Consider the following 15,591-nt stretch of genomic DNA (forward strand, 5'->3'; position numbering starts at 1 on the left):
TATATACCTTCATTGAATGGAGCCAACAACATTAAACAATAATTCTGTATTTCTCATATGGTCTTCAAAAAATAATACAACAATTTTCTGCTTCTTCAAACAACTGTTTTCTCCCAGTAGCATTGAACTAATTATCGAGATCACTGAACTGACAGAAATACACATTGTTATGATTGTTATGATGGATTTCATTCTGTCATCACATTTTATCGAGAGGCATGACTTCTTTTATTTATGAGATGGCAGATTATGAATTCTGAGAAATTCATTTGGTATTTTGCATCAAAAGACTACATAAGAGGAAAGATATTTACAAGTAAACTAAAAGAGGAAAGATGCTAAGAAGATTAAAATTCAATCCACATCTATTCTTTAAAATAATGAACATGAAGAGTGCTAAGTTTGATGATGTTATCAACAAAACCAATCAAGATATATTAGAAAAAAATGTTGTGTTTTGCATCATTAAAATGTGGTAATTGAACCCAAAGAATAATTGATTCTTCAAAATCCTTGCAATCAGAAGTCATATCACATACCTAAATGAAAACAAAATAAAGTAGGTGAACCGGTCGATCGGTTATATTCAACCGGTTGGCTACTTATCTCAACCGATAGCCACTGCCCCTTTTAGTTGCTGATTGTCAAAGGGCAGTGCTACGGTTGAGATAAGTAGCCAACCGGTTGAATATAACCGGTCGACCGGTTCACCTACTTGCGTGTGTGAGTATTTCTTGGAGTTGGCATCAATACTTTCTTGTGATGGAAATGTTTTCCTTAGATTAATGTAATCGCAATAGCTCTCCTAGTCTTTTTGTAGTTTCCAGATGAATGTTGTCTCAAAACAACTATAGCTTTTGACATATGGGCTAGTGATATGCAAGTTAACTATGTGCTCTCTCTCTCTCTCTCTCAGTTGTACACGAGCTTTTATTAATCTTTTTCAAAAGATGTTACAATTTAGCATGCATTGTTGGCTCTAAAACCTGCTAGTTTAACTATGTGCTTTCTCCTTTTATTCATTTTTATCAAATGATCTTACAATTTGGAAGGCTTTGTCAGTTGTGAAACCTACTAGGTTAACTAATTCTTCTTGCTTTATCATAATCAACAATTAATATCATTGTTGCCATTGGTGTTATTATCGTCATCCAACTCATTAATATCAAATTGAGATGTATGCTGTGTTCACTATTGCTCTTTTCTCAGCAAAGGACTGTGAATACCCAATATTTACTGGAGGAATTTCATGGTTTAGAAAGTAATGCATTGAGTATGACCTTTTGCACTCTTTTGCAGGTGGAGGATATGTGGTATCTCCTGTAAACCAGGGAAACAATCAGTTTTAAAACACATGCTTGCTATTGACTGGAAATTCTGGAGATCTTATCTTCAACATCTTCAGCTCGATCTTATAACCATCCGGATGCTTGGGAGAGTTGCTGGTAGTTTATGCTAATTGGATTTTGTGTATTTTAACAACGCTTTCTTCTTATAATTTTATGAATTTTGTCTGTATTAAAATAAAAACCTCTACATTTTTGCATTTGCAGCATTACGAGAGTTGTTTAGAGCAAAGCTAGGGAACTACCCTTCCTCTGATTTCTCATCTGGAGAGTTGACAAGCAATGTTAGGTTGCCTTAAAGTGAGCAAGATGTCAAAACTGAAGCTGAAACACTCGTAGAGGACAAGACCAAAGAGGATATAGAAGATAGAGAAGTGGATAAAACACCTTCAGAACATGCAAGCCTTGTCATTCTGCTTTTAGGTCTTTAGAATTGACTTCAAATTTGGCGTAATATAATGAGGACTGTAAGCTTAATTTCTCAGGGGTCCTGGATAGTTAAGCAGAGTGTGGGCATTGCTAGTGGGTCAGGCGCTTGAAATTAATTATTTCCATGGGAAGAACTACTTCGAGGTAAAGTACAGGAGTAATCATATTTATAGTTCATCAGGGTGGGCATTGCTAGTGGATTTGTCTCCAAATCTGTTGGGAATCCACTCAATGGTGCTTTTACAGTGATTTCTGCTCACTAATAAGTAATACTTACATTAGTAAAAGTTAAATAAACACCAAATCTAATCAACTCAATCTTACAATGCCCTCTATTGTGATTAATCCACAAAGTTCTTAAATATTTTCATACTAATCATACAGCATTTTCAGATATCTCATTCAAGGTATCATTTAGAACTTCTCATGGAAGATGCCAAAGTCAGAGATTTCCTAATCTGTTAAAAATTACTAGTGAGCTTGGTTCATCTCAACTAGAAGGACAATCTCAAGTGCAAGGACTTATAATTAAGACCAGAGAGTCTTGAAGTGCATTGAGGTTTAAAGAGGACACTTTCAACTAAATTTGGTTTACCTAGGAGTGAAATTTCATATTGCCACTCTCTGTAGGGTGCAGGCATTAGTCACCAATCTAATAACTCCAACTAGACTATGCATTACACAAGAAAATTAATAAAGCGATGTTAAAATTAGAGTTGCACTAGTAGCTACTTTATGTGGTGGTGCATAAGCATAAATTACAATAGTAAAGGTGATGTAAAGGATATCACAACATGCACTCACAACGTAAATATTATTCAGCTTTATGCCGATATAAGGATAAAGAACAATTTGTATGAAATTTCAACACATATCCTTGTTCTGGATAGAAAAAGTTGATACATGCCAGACAGGGAAAACAACCCTATAACCAATAACATCATAAATAAAGGTTGTCTTTCAGAAGCCTCATAGCAAGGCTACCTCAACACATATGTGCCATATGTCTTCTGTTCTATTCACATCACCATCTTGTCTTTCTTTCCCCTAAAAAAATACATCATTACATCAAACAAAACTTGGAAGTATTCAAGAGTTGAGAGTTTACATATTTTGAGAGCCCACAAAACTTTTAGTGGAAGCAAATATCATCAGACAGAACAAAAACGTAAAGCATGGTGGATACAGCAGAGGAAAAGAAAACAAGAGAGAGAGAGAGAGAGAGAGAGAGAGAGAGGAAAGAGCTCCATCTACTTACCTCAAACAAATTCACAAACCACAATATACTTCAAGAATAGAAACATAATTAGCCACATGAATTAGATGACATTTTGTATGCATGGTTATTAAATCAGAATGAAAAGGCAAATATTAAGGTTCACATAATCTGTAATTAACAGAGAGGGGTTTATGCTCATTCCTATATATACCTAAATCCACATGGATCAAAGTTAGGCCAGAAGTTGTCATACTCAAAATAAATGACCAATGTCTACCGGTCGAGTGCACAGGCCAACCGGATGAAGGTAACCGGTCGACCTGTTGATGGTTAATACAATAGGGCGAAATCCACATTAACAAAATGTGGATTTCAGCTTTAAAACACTGTTGAAATTCACAACAAAGAATATCCATCTTCCGTTTTGCTCTGTTGGTTTCTGCTTAGTGCTTATTCCAAAAAGAGAAAAAGTAAATGTTTGGAGGCATTAAACATAGTTCCAAATCATTATTTTGTTGTGTTCTACATAAATTTGGAAAGGGTTCGTTCCACTCCTCATACTATCTGCGAGATAACTGCATATGTGGAGGGCAATTTGTAAGATTCATGAATGAAAGTATTCAGTTTTTTCCATGGTAGCTCCGGTTTCCATAATGGTTTCATTGCCATAAATGAAAATTTGCCTGCAATTCCAGGAAACCAAATGACATTAGATGTTCAAAGTTTCCCTTGTGCTGCTTCCATGATTGATACTAAATAGTAGAACTCATTTCACTAATCACACACTTGCAGGCAAATTGTATTATACTCCAAGGCTGCCGGAATGTACAAATCAGCTTACTTTTTCCGAAATGCAACAGTGACAATAAGGATTAAAGTGAGCCAAAAAACAATCATCAGCACACCACCTCAAACAATGCCAAATGATCATGTGCATGATATCTAGAATATTGGAAGGAGAAAAGGTTTCTCTCATCCTATCTTACTAAATGGTTTCTTCCATTCTACCCTCCTTGAATCAATTGTACCTCTTTTTGCCTAAAAGGAGTTCCAATTAAATTTGATGATATTATAGAAATTCTAATTGGAGATATTATCCAAACTTCATGCAGTAATAAGGTTTGTGATTTTACCATGCAGCGGACTAGAGCCCAATTGACACCACGAAAGAATGGGTGTCGCTTGATTTCATTTGCTCCTTCATGCGAACCCAATCTATTCTTGGGATCCTTATGCAGCAACCGGTACATTAACTGCTTTGCATTGAGACTTACTTGCACCAAAACCAAATTTGTGAATGCCCTAGTCTTTTGATTGTAAAGATTGTATTAAAAACCTTTTCCCTTCATGATTAGGTTTTAGTTTCTAACTGAAGTATCTACATAGTTCTACTAAGTTTCTATGTTCATACATCTTCATCACGTCCCAAAAGAAGTTATGTAAGAAACAAATATTTTGATAATACCAATTAAAATAAATGTTTTTTTTAGAATGTGTAATACTAATACCATGAGGGGTAAAGGGTTGATGCGAATTACAAGACAGCTAAAAGCCTGCTGAGAAAACTGCTGTATGATAATTCCTGAAGCCTAGAACAGAGTAATAATGGGAATGGTGGAAGCGAGTCTCCGAATAAGGGGCACAAAAGGAGACTCCAAGATAGACTACAAATAGAAATAAGGATGCTTCAAAACTCAAAAGAAATCAAGCATACTACTAAATGGTTCTTCTTCTCATAGTAATGCATACTAGCTACACGAAAAAAAAAATTAACACAAGTTTTTCCTGTTTGTTTCATGGAATAAATTAAAAGGACATCTTTTAGAAGTATCTGTTTCTTAACAGTTTCATTTTAAGATGAAAGAATGTCAAGGGCATTGATTCATATGAATTACTGGAAGTGAAATAAAAAGAAATAAAAAATGACAACATATATAGAAGATCTCACCGATATACTTGATGGAAATTTAAGATCTTGTGAAGAATGTTGGCAAATGTCTTTTGCCTGTCTTTCCCCTAAATGGTGTATATCCATAAAGCATTTCATATAGAAGAATGCCTAAAGGGAACACAAAAGAGGAGGGATTGCTCAAGGCATTCCAAATTCTGATCCCAAATTATTAAACATTGTACCATTCACTTGACTTTCGAGATCGTTGGATCCTTAATAGAAGGATAAGCGAGTTTCTTTGAACTGATCTTTTCGTCTCATAATCATCTTCAGCATAGGTAATAAATTTAGAACCATCCTTGTAACGTTCGTCTAGCATCTTTTCAAGTTCTTCCTCACTCAGCTCCTCTTATTTGGGGAAAATGGAAGGTTATGGGCTTTTCCAGGTTCGTTCTTACCTTTTAGCCCTGTATTGAATTCATCCTCCAAAAAATCTGTTCCCAAAGACGAAAAAACATAATTATCAATCTATAAAACACATTGATAGGATGAAGTAATGCTAGATAAATTATCAATCTTAACTTGTAGCCCTGTATTGAATTCATCCTCCAAAAAATCTGTTCCCAAAGACGAAAAAATATAATTATCAATCTATAAAACACATTGATAGGATGAAGTAATGCTAGATAAATTATCAATCTTAACTTGTAACCCTGTATTGAATTCATCCTCCAAAAAATCTGTTCCCAAAGGCGAAAAAACAGAATTATCAATCTATATAACACATTGATAGGATGAAGTAATGCAAGATAAACCAAAATTATCCCCTACCATAACAAGGAAACATGATGCATAAACATCAGCACATCCACTAACTATTTTTTTTTATATATAAGTAAGAAATTGTATTAAAAAGGCGCGAAAAGCAGAGCAAGAGTATGAGCACATCCGTTAATATAATCCATGGACTCTATAACTTTTTTTTTGTTTTTTGATAAGTAAAATTGAGATACTATTGACTTCTAAAAAGGCTTCCAATACCCATCAGGGATTGGTCAAGTATCTTAATCTCCTTCCAGAGACAAGATCCAAGGTTTAGTAGTCATCTTCTTACCAAAACACCCCAAAAGCTACCAAGCTTCAATATGAAAACTTCATAAAATCCAAAAAATTTGTAGAGAAAAACAACATAGTTTGTAGAGAAATACATTTGTTTCCACTAGTAGACAACAACTAAAGAGAGAAGGACAAGAAATGATTTGTGAAATATAGGAACTTTGTGAAAAGTGTCACTAGGCCAGTATGACATTTTAGGCTTTCTCAGATTCTTGAGAACTACTTAATTTCAGATTCTTGTTTAGATATATATGAAACCATGGCATTTGAATGAATCCAATTGCTCCACCATGGTGTGTTGGATATAAAATTGTACAAAATCAGTTAGATATCCACATTTTCTTTATTTTCTTATGCTTCATAGATTGGTTCGATCTTTCCTTCTTTTCCTTTTGAAAGCATGAATATAGGATAGACTTTTTGGTTGACATATTTGGTTGATCTCAGCCTAGGAGAAATGAGGAGGGTCATATTTGGTTGACAATGAAAATTAAATCCTCAGTAGAAGTATTAAACATTAAACCAATTAGTTACTTAACCATGGTTTGTTATCATCAAAACTCGATTAGAAGAACCCTTGGGCTAACAATCTCCCCCTTTTTGATGATGACAAACCTGTGTTATCTAGGAGAGAAAGAAATATCCCCCTCAGACCAATCATGGATCAATCAAATGATAAGCAATGTAAAACACGAAGAATCAATTGATAAAAATATCATATCATATATATATGGAAATCTCACATGTACAATAAGATAGATATGACATTGATAACAATGACATGCATGAGAGACTCCTACATCCTATAGATCTTAGATCCTAGATCCTATAAATATCTCCCCCTTTAGCAACATAAAAAAGAAACGAAGGGGGATCCCAAACACACTCAAGGCTGAGGAGGTGGTGGTGGAAACACAGAACGTAGGTAAGCCATCATCTCCTCGTGCTGACTCTCCTGGCGGCTCTCAAGCCGCTCAATCCTCTCTACGAGATGCTCAAACTGAGAGGTGAAGGTGGCCTCAGACTGATCGATGTGATCCTCTATGGAAGAAAAACGGGTATCATGCACTACGGCTAACTCCTCCATACGGGTCCTGAGAGAGCTGATCTGTGCTGACAAGTCCATCCAGGGTGGATAATCAGGAGCATGAGGAGCCTGAGATGGTAGCTCGGTAAATGATGGCTGAGATGAAGGGCCTGCTGTGAAGGACGGCTCAGACATCATAGGCTCGGATAAGGTAGCCTCAAAATGAATCCCCTCCGATTGATGTGGAGGCGGAATGTCAACATCGAGCCCTCTCTGCTCAAAGTCCCTCTGAGGGTCCAACCCATCCTCCATCTCTCTGATATCGGTCTCCTCCTCTACTCCATGGTGTATCTGATCATGTCCCCGAGCCTGTCGCTCAGCTTTCCTAACCCAGGAGCCATCGGGTGCCTTCTCGAACTTCATGCGCCCCAAAGACTGCGCATCATACGTGTCAGAAGTGGTGGGGGCCTCAAAATCTGTCTCTCTACTCAAGTCGATCCCGGCATCCTTGAAAGCATGGGTAAGGAATCGGCCGTACGGGAGTACACGTGTCGAGCTCTCAACACAGGAGATCATGTGCATCATCATAAGGTAGCCAACATGAATCCGTCTCCCAGTGAGGATCGAGTCAACAATGAAAGCCTCGAGATAGGAGACCTCGTCTCGATGTCCTCCACGTGGCAAGAGAATCGAACAAATCATATGGTGAAGGACTCGGCTAGTCACTGTCAAGCTGTGTGCCGATGGCTTTCCCATCCCCTGAGGATCGGCAAGTCCGCACAACCTCTGAACAGCCTCTCTAGGCTCAAATCCCGGCACAGTGGGCCACACCTTGGCCTCATAAACACGGAGTCCAACCGAAAGGATGTCGAGAATGCGGCAGATGCTCTCGGGACTCAAACGGATCTCAACGCCTCTGACAGTGGATAATACCGGTCCTCCAACCTCGTAGGTCGCCCGAGAATAGAAAGCCCGTACCAGAGTCGGGAAGACGGGCTCAGAGATCGTCACTATGGGCAGCCATTCCATCCATCCGAACAACCCCTCAAAGCCAAAGTGCTGAAGTTGGGAGAAATTGACACTTCTCCCTAGGATGACTTTCCTCTGAGCAAATTTTTGCTTGTAGCGCTGATAGTCCTCATTCGAACTGAAGAGTGTCGTGTCAAACCTCTCCTTTCGGCAAGCCTCCGTCTGCTCGGGCTGAGATTGCTCAACAGGACGCTTGCTCTGAGCCCTAGAAGTGCTCGTCTCTCTCCGTGGTGCCATCAATGAAGTGAAAGAGGTGAAGAAGGAGTCCAAACAGGGAATGAAAGCAAAGAGGAAGATGCAACCACAAACCCGAAACCCTTGACGCCTGGAGATGCAGCTGAACAGCCCTCACACGCGCGGTGAAGAGAGGAGACGCCCTGAAGAGGTGAAACCCTGGGTTTCAAACCAAAACCCTAGCCCAAATCCGTCCCAAAATGAAGTCCCCAGAATTCAAACGGTCAGAATTCTGGCCAAAAACTCTTCGCTCAGCAAGGATATGAAGGGGCGGGAAGTTCTGGAGACGAAAATGGGAGAAATGAAGCGGGCGGGGGCCGTTTTAAATTCTCTGTCCCGACTAATAGGTCGACCGGTTACCCAACCGATCGACCCTCTTATCAGCGCTATTATCTGTGTAAAAAAAGGAAAAAAAAGTATAATTTGATATTATTATTGTAACATCTATAAAATTTAATAAAATAAAGTTATTAAATAAAATAATTTAAACTATAAATATTAGAAAAATATTAAATTGGATTTAGATTAGGTTTGGGTTTTTTGAATTTTTATTTGTATTTCAGCTTAATTAAGTTTGGGAAAAAAAATTTGTACCCTAAGATTATAAATAATTGTCGAACCTTATCCAAATTAAGGTTGGCTTAAGTCATGACAACTTACCTCCTAATTCCGATTATCCAAAAAAATACTTGATGGCCTATTGAAGAAAAAGGATCAAATCTCAATAACCCCTTAAATAGGATTCACCATTGAACTCTGCTTTATAAAATTGGGACACCTCCTTTTAATTGAAAAGCCATGTAAAATGTACGACATTGAACCTATTTCCGATGATGTTTCCTTGTAAATATGAGGCTCCTAACATTCAAATAAGTCTACATTGCTTGTAATCTTAAAGATAATATGAACCTGTAATAGTCCTTACTAGTTGCCTTCGTATTTCTTTGCTCTTCCATGTTACATGTAAAGGAGGTTGTATACGTCAAGGAGTCTACATTAAACCTCTAAAGTATCTATATAAAACAACTTTTAAGTTAAGAACTAAACCACTTTTAAGTTAAATATCATTGATAAATAGTGTTAGTATATTCAATAAATATAAATTACCAATTTTGTTTATTCTCTAATATTTACCAAACTAGACAAGTACTCATCACCAGCTTTGATGCATGCATTGTATCTCGCGGACCTATCATGTTATTAATATGCCTCATGTGTCAAACTATTTGGTGCTAAGCCTAATCCAGATTGATCTCACTATTTTAAATTTGATTGGCATAATTAAGTTACAAGAAAATGTCCGAAAGAGTTATTGTGACTGTTAGAATTATGTAATGAATGTAACAATTATTTTCTATTAATTTTAAGAGTTCTTGTGACTGTTTTTCCCTACTTTCTTTACTAGCAACTGTTCTTAATATGGGAATTTATCTCATTATTTCTGTTATTCAAACCTTAAGGAAACAATTTTTTTGATTGTTATGATGGATTTCATTATGTCATCACATTTTATCGAGAGGCATGACTTCTTTTATTTATGAGATGGCAGATTATGAATTAAGAGAAATTCATTTGGTATTTTGCGTCAGAAGACTACATAAGAGGAAAGATATTTACAAGTAAACTAAAAGAGGTAATTGAACCCAAAGAACAATTGAATCTTCAAAATCCTTGCAATCAGAAGCCATATCGCATACCTAAATGATAACAAAATGATGTATGTAAACCGGTCGACCGGTTATCTTCTACCAGTTGGCTAATTATCTCAACCGGTAGCCACTGCCTCTTTTAGTTGCTGCATTGTCAACGGGGCAGTGGCTACCGGTTGAGATAAGTAGCCAACCGGTAGAAGATAACCGGTCGACCGGTTTACATACATCATTTTGTAAGTTGTAATTTGTTTGGATTCCTCCATAGATTCATGTATTGATGGGTCGTTTGGTATTTTGCTACATGTAATTACTCTTTCTTTGAAGGGACATCATTTCGGTTTGCCTTTTGAAAGCAATGTATGCCATAAGCTAATAACAGTTATTTAGTTTATATCTTTCTTACATTTTGTTGCAATTGGAAGTGTTTTGAGATTAACACGGTTTTATCTTATATTTCTAATTTTGCATGAGGCAAGGCTAGCTATTCCACTATTCTCACCTGTTCTTGTCCCAATGGCCCAAAGTATTGGACAACTTCTATCGCAAATTGCATCATCACCTACAGTTCGCCTTGGGGTGCGAATCTAGGTCCCTGCATCTTATTGAGATTGTTGCAGATCATTCCTTTGAAATTATTTGGTCAAGCCACTTGAAGCATGCATTGTGTCAATTATTATTGCTATAACTATGATACATATAATGATGATTAATTATAATTACATGTTAAAAAAATGAAAAGAAATGAAAAGGGAAATGGTAGGATGAAAAAATAAATAGTCCTCTCTAATTGAAACAAGTTGATTGATCTGTTGTATACATTCCTTCAATTGTTGGAAAGCTTTCATGTATTCGTCTATCCATTCCAACTTCCCATTTCATATTAGCTTGAAGAAGGGAAGACACTGATTGGTGCATTACCATATGAAGCAGTTTATGTTGCATTCTGACCTGTCAACCTTTGCATGTCTTTCATGCTTCTAAAGGGAAGCATCTCTATCAAATTCCATTTCTGCCCTGGATTCGCCTTAATTACTCATCAAGTTACCATTAGTAAGTGATGCCTATGTTTTCTCATCAACCTAAGCATAATTTTCAATGTTCATCTCCTACTAAAGACGTAAGCTAGCATAGACCGTAATTTTTCTTTTCCTTTTCCATTTTTTCCCTCTTTTTGTAAGTTTGAACATGATTTGAGGGTATTCTGTGTATTTTAGACAAGGAAATGCACAAAAAACGAAGCGTTGACCGCGTTGACCGTGAAGTGGAGGTCCACCGGTTCATAAACCGGTCGACCGGTTTGTCGGGGCTTTGAATTTAAAGAGACTCCCGCGCCTCAGTTTCTCAGCCATTACTTCTGGTTCTTCAACCGTTGTGCCGTTCCAACTGCCCTTAAGGGATTTTTTACGCCATTACAGCCTTCTGAGAGGTACGGATAGGATTTTGGAGGCTAGGGTTTTGGATTTTGGGACCCAGTGCTTCTCATTCGGGCGATTTCCTCCTCAGTTCGCGCGTCAGATCCTGCGTCAGTGTCTTCCCGCACTTGAGGACTTTTAGGTGTGTGTGGATCCCTCCCTTCAGGCTCGTCTCCTTCATCTCAGCCTTTCGGATGGCGCCTAGGAGAGAGTCAGCCGCTTCCAGGGCTCGGGGCAAGTGCCCTGCTGAGCCATCTCAACCAGATCAGTCCGAGGCTCGCCGAAAGGCGAGGTACGACACCGCTCTTTTCGGGTCTGTCGAAGACTACCAAAGATATAAACAAAAATTCGCCCAGAGGAAAGTTGTTCCAGGGAGAAGCATCAATTTCTCCCAACTTAAGTACTTTCGATTTGAGGAGTTATTTGGACAGATGAGATGGCTGCCAGTGGTGACTATTTCGGAGCCTATTTTCCCCACTCTGATTCGCGTTTTCTACTCACGGGTGACCTACGGGGTTGGAGGACCGATCACTTCCACTGTCAGAGGAGTTGAGATCACCTTAAGTCCGAAGAGCATTTGCCGGATTTTCGATATACCATCAGTTGGACTCAGGGTGTATGAGTCCAAGGTGTGGCCCACCGTCCCGGGATTTGAGCCCAGAGAGGCTATTCAGAGGCTGTGTGGACTTCCCGATGACCAGGAGATGGGCAAACCCTCTGCACATAGCCTGACAGTGATCAGCCGTATCCTGCATCACATGGTTTGCTCCATTCTGTTGCCACGCGGCGGACATCGAGACGAGGTATCCTACCTCGAGGCTTTCATAGTGGATTCCATTTTGATAGGGAGACGGATTCATGTCGGGTACCTGATGATGATGCATATGATATCTTGCTATGAGAGCAAGACCCGCGTGCTCCCCTATGGTCGCTTCCTCACGAGAGTATTCAAGGATGCCGGGGTTGATTTGAGTCGTGAGACAGATTTAGAGGCCCCAACCACGTATGACACATATGACGAGCAGTCTCTGGGGCGGATGAAGTTTGAGAAGGCCCCTGATGGCTCTTGGATCAGGAGAGCTGAGCGACCACCGGCACAGGACCAGGAGCAGGGACAGATGCATCCCGAAGATGAGGAGGAGGCCGAAATTCGAGAGATGGAGGGTGGGCTAGACCCTCCGAGGGACTTTGAGCAAAGCATGCCTGAGTGTGACATTCCTCCTCCTGAGCCGATGATATCTGAGCCGGCATACACAGATGGACCATCTGAGTCATTCTTCACTGAGCCTTCTCACGCAGAGATACCATTTCAGGCACCTCACGCACCTGATCATGAGCTTTGGATGGATTTATCCGCTCAGATTTGTTCTCTCGGGACTCGTATGGAGGAGCTTGCAGTCGTCAATGATAGTCGTTTCCACTCTATGGAGGATCGCATAGAGGAGTATCAGACCGGCTTCACATCGCAGTTTGAGCATCTCGATCAGAGACTTGGGCGTCTTGAGGAGCGTATGGATCAGCAGCATGAGGAGATGATGGCCTACCTTCGCTCAGTGTTTCCTCCACCTCCGCCTTGATATATTCGAGACCTTGGTTTATGCGCATGCAGGGTTGTTGTCCTAGCATTACTTGTAATTAACAGGAATCTGCAACATTGTGTTTTTAATCAGAAGTTTTGCCATTGTTTCATTCAACCACTTCTGAGGGAGACAATCATTGTGAAAAGATCTAGATCTTATTTATGTGTGTGCTTATTGTCATGACATTATTTGTGATTGACTTCTAAATGGCATCTTTGCTTTTAGAATCAGAAGTTTCTTCTTAATTTTGAGTTAAAAATTTTCAAGGGAGAGACTCAATCTGAAATAGGGATATTCAAATTTAAAAAAAAAATCTCCGTATTGTTTTTTGGATGTTACTGAGCAGTTGAGTATTTCTATTGATTTTTCATATTGTTAAATATTCTTCTACATTGATGTGTATCATCTGGTAGTGACAAATCAGACTTTGCTTTTTTACTTGTGCGTTGGATTAAAATATGGGATTGGACATGTGTTATATTTTAAAACTTGTTTTGTTATTGATCTGTATTTTTAGGATTAAGGATATTACAGTATAAATTTCCTGTAATATACACAAAGCAAAAGTGAAAAGAAAAACAGAACAGATATGCACAAACGAGGAGTAGTATAGATAAAATTAGAAATTGTAATTCTTGCAGGATACCTTATGGTAGAATATTAGGATCCCAGTGAGAAGACAAAAATTTACATGGAGCATTAATGTCCCCCTGAGATGAGAACAGGATTTTTTACTTTTTTCCTAGGAACTTCCCCATTACAAAAAGTTATCTTATTTATTTCCTATGTGGCCTGGAAAGGTTATTTCTGCATTTCTCTTGAACATTGCCCAGAGAGATTTCATAGTATTAGGGTCTGTTTTATTAACTTCAGAGATTTCATGGTTTAGTGTCTCTCTCCTCCTCTTTGACTTACACTTTTGTGTTGTAGATGTTTGTGTTGCTGAACACATACTTCGAATTATTTGGTAAACCTTTACTGAAATATTTTGGTTGCACCTAATCTGTAAATCTATGGTCTTCTTTACAAAGAAGAAATATAATGGCAGTTGTAAAATAAATAATCCCACCAATTAACAAAAAGCATTGTAGCTATTGTCTACTGACACCATCTAATGTATGTGTAGGTGAAAGGTGGCCATGTTTCTCTCGCCAAACTGGCAGAAGAATGGATTTTGCGTTCTTCTAAGATTTTTTCAGATTCCATTTTCCAGAGACGTTTATGTTAATGCATTGAAGGAAACTGATCAATTTCTTTGGGCTGGTTCTGAAATGGATGCGGTGAGTTTCAAGACTTTGACAGTGTTCCAATTTTTTATTCTTTTTATGTCTCATGGAGATGTAATTGATAACAAGTATGTCTGAACTAATTAGATTTATCCTGCACTGGAATATAGGTGAGGGCCATGGCAAAGAATTTGATTGAAGCCCAGAATTGGGCTGAAGGCATAAAATATTGTCTTTGTAAAGTTGAATCATGGTAATGTAATCGGAGCCACAATTTGGAGAAAGTAGATTTTGAACATGTTAACAATTTTCTGAATTTGAATCCTCTGCCTTGCATTGAGCCTGGGCATCTTAAATTAAAGGTGAATTGCAGCTGTAGTTTCTGCTCTGTGCAATCCTTTAATCTGCCAATTGAAAATCTTACAGCTGTTGGTTTTTTTTTAACAGGGTTACGCAAAAGAGGCAATGATTTTGGTTCAGGAAATTGATTCTGCCTTGTCAACGAGTTCAAAATCCTCTGTATATAAACTCCCCACTTTATTCCCTCAGTTACCATACTTACAGTGTATTCTTCAGATCGTGTGGAAAGAAATTCTAATCACATGATTAAAAGGACTAAATTATTTTGATTATGTTTTGTCTATATCTATTAGTCTGATACACTTTATTCCATTATTGACTATTGTTCCTTCAGATCCCTGAGTTGGAACAGCTATATTCCAGAGCGTGTGAGGTACCTATCTATGTAAAGGAAATGGAGAAGTTGATGGCAAGGATTTCTGCATTGAAGGTATATAATTTTTTAATCCATTATCCAACCTCAGGGTTGACTTCCTACTGCACTTGAGTTTTTCTTTTGGCTGTCATTGTCAGTCATTTGAAACATTGTTAAATGTCAATTAATTTTGGAATAGGTGCAAACTGGTCTTTGTTCTCTTGCTAACTGTTGTAGTAATTGGGCATTATAGTACCATTTCTGCATTATGTTAGATGGTTATCAATATTACTCTTGCTTACTGTTGTAGTAATTGGGCATTATAGTACCATTTATAATGAAGAGTCATATTAGGGTGCGAGGCATAAGCAAAATGAAGTATATGAACCGGTCGACCGGTTATCTTCAACCGGTTGGCTACTTATGTCAACCGGTAGCCACTGCCCCTTTTGGTTGCTGCATTGTCAAAGTGGCAGTGGCTACCGGTTGAGATAAGTTGACAACCGGTAGAAGATAACCGGTCAACCGGTTAATATTTCATTGTGTAAATTGTAATTTGTTTGGATTCCTCCATACATTCCTGTATTGATAGGCCATTTGGTATTTTGCTACATGTAATTGCTCTTTCTTTGAAGGGACATCATTGTGGTAAACGAACATCCATATAACCCAACCTTTAGTTGCGTGCAAGCGGTTATATATTTTATGAGAAGGT

Source organism: Vitis riparia, chromosome 10 (assembly GCF_004353265.1).
Source record: "Vitis riparia cultivar Riparia Gloire de Montpellier isolate 1030 chromosome 10, EGFV_Vit.rip_1.0, whole genome shotgun sequence".
Taxonomy (NCBI): domain Eukaryota; kingdom Viridiplantae; phylum Streptophyta; class Magnoliopsida; order Vitales; family Vitaceae; genus Vitis; species Vitis riparia.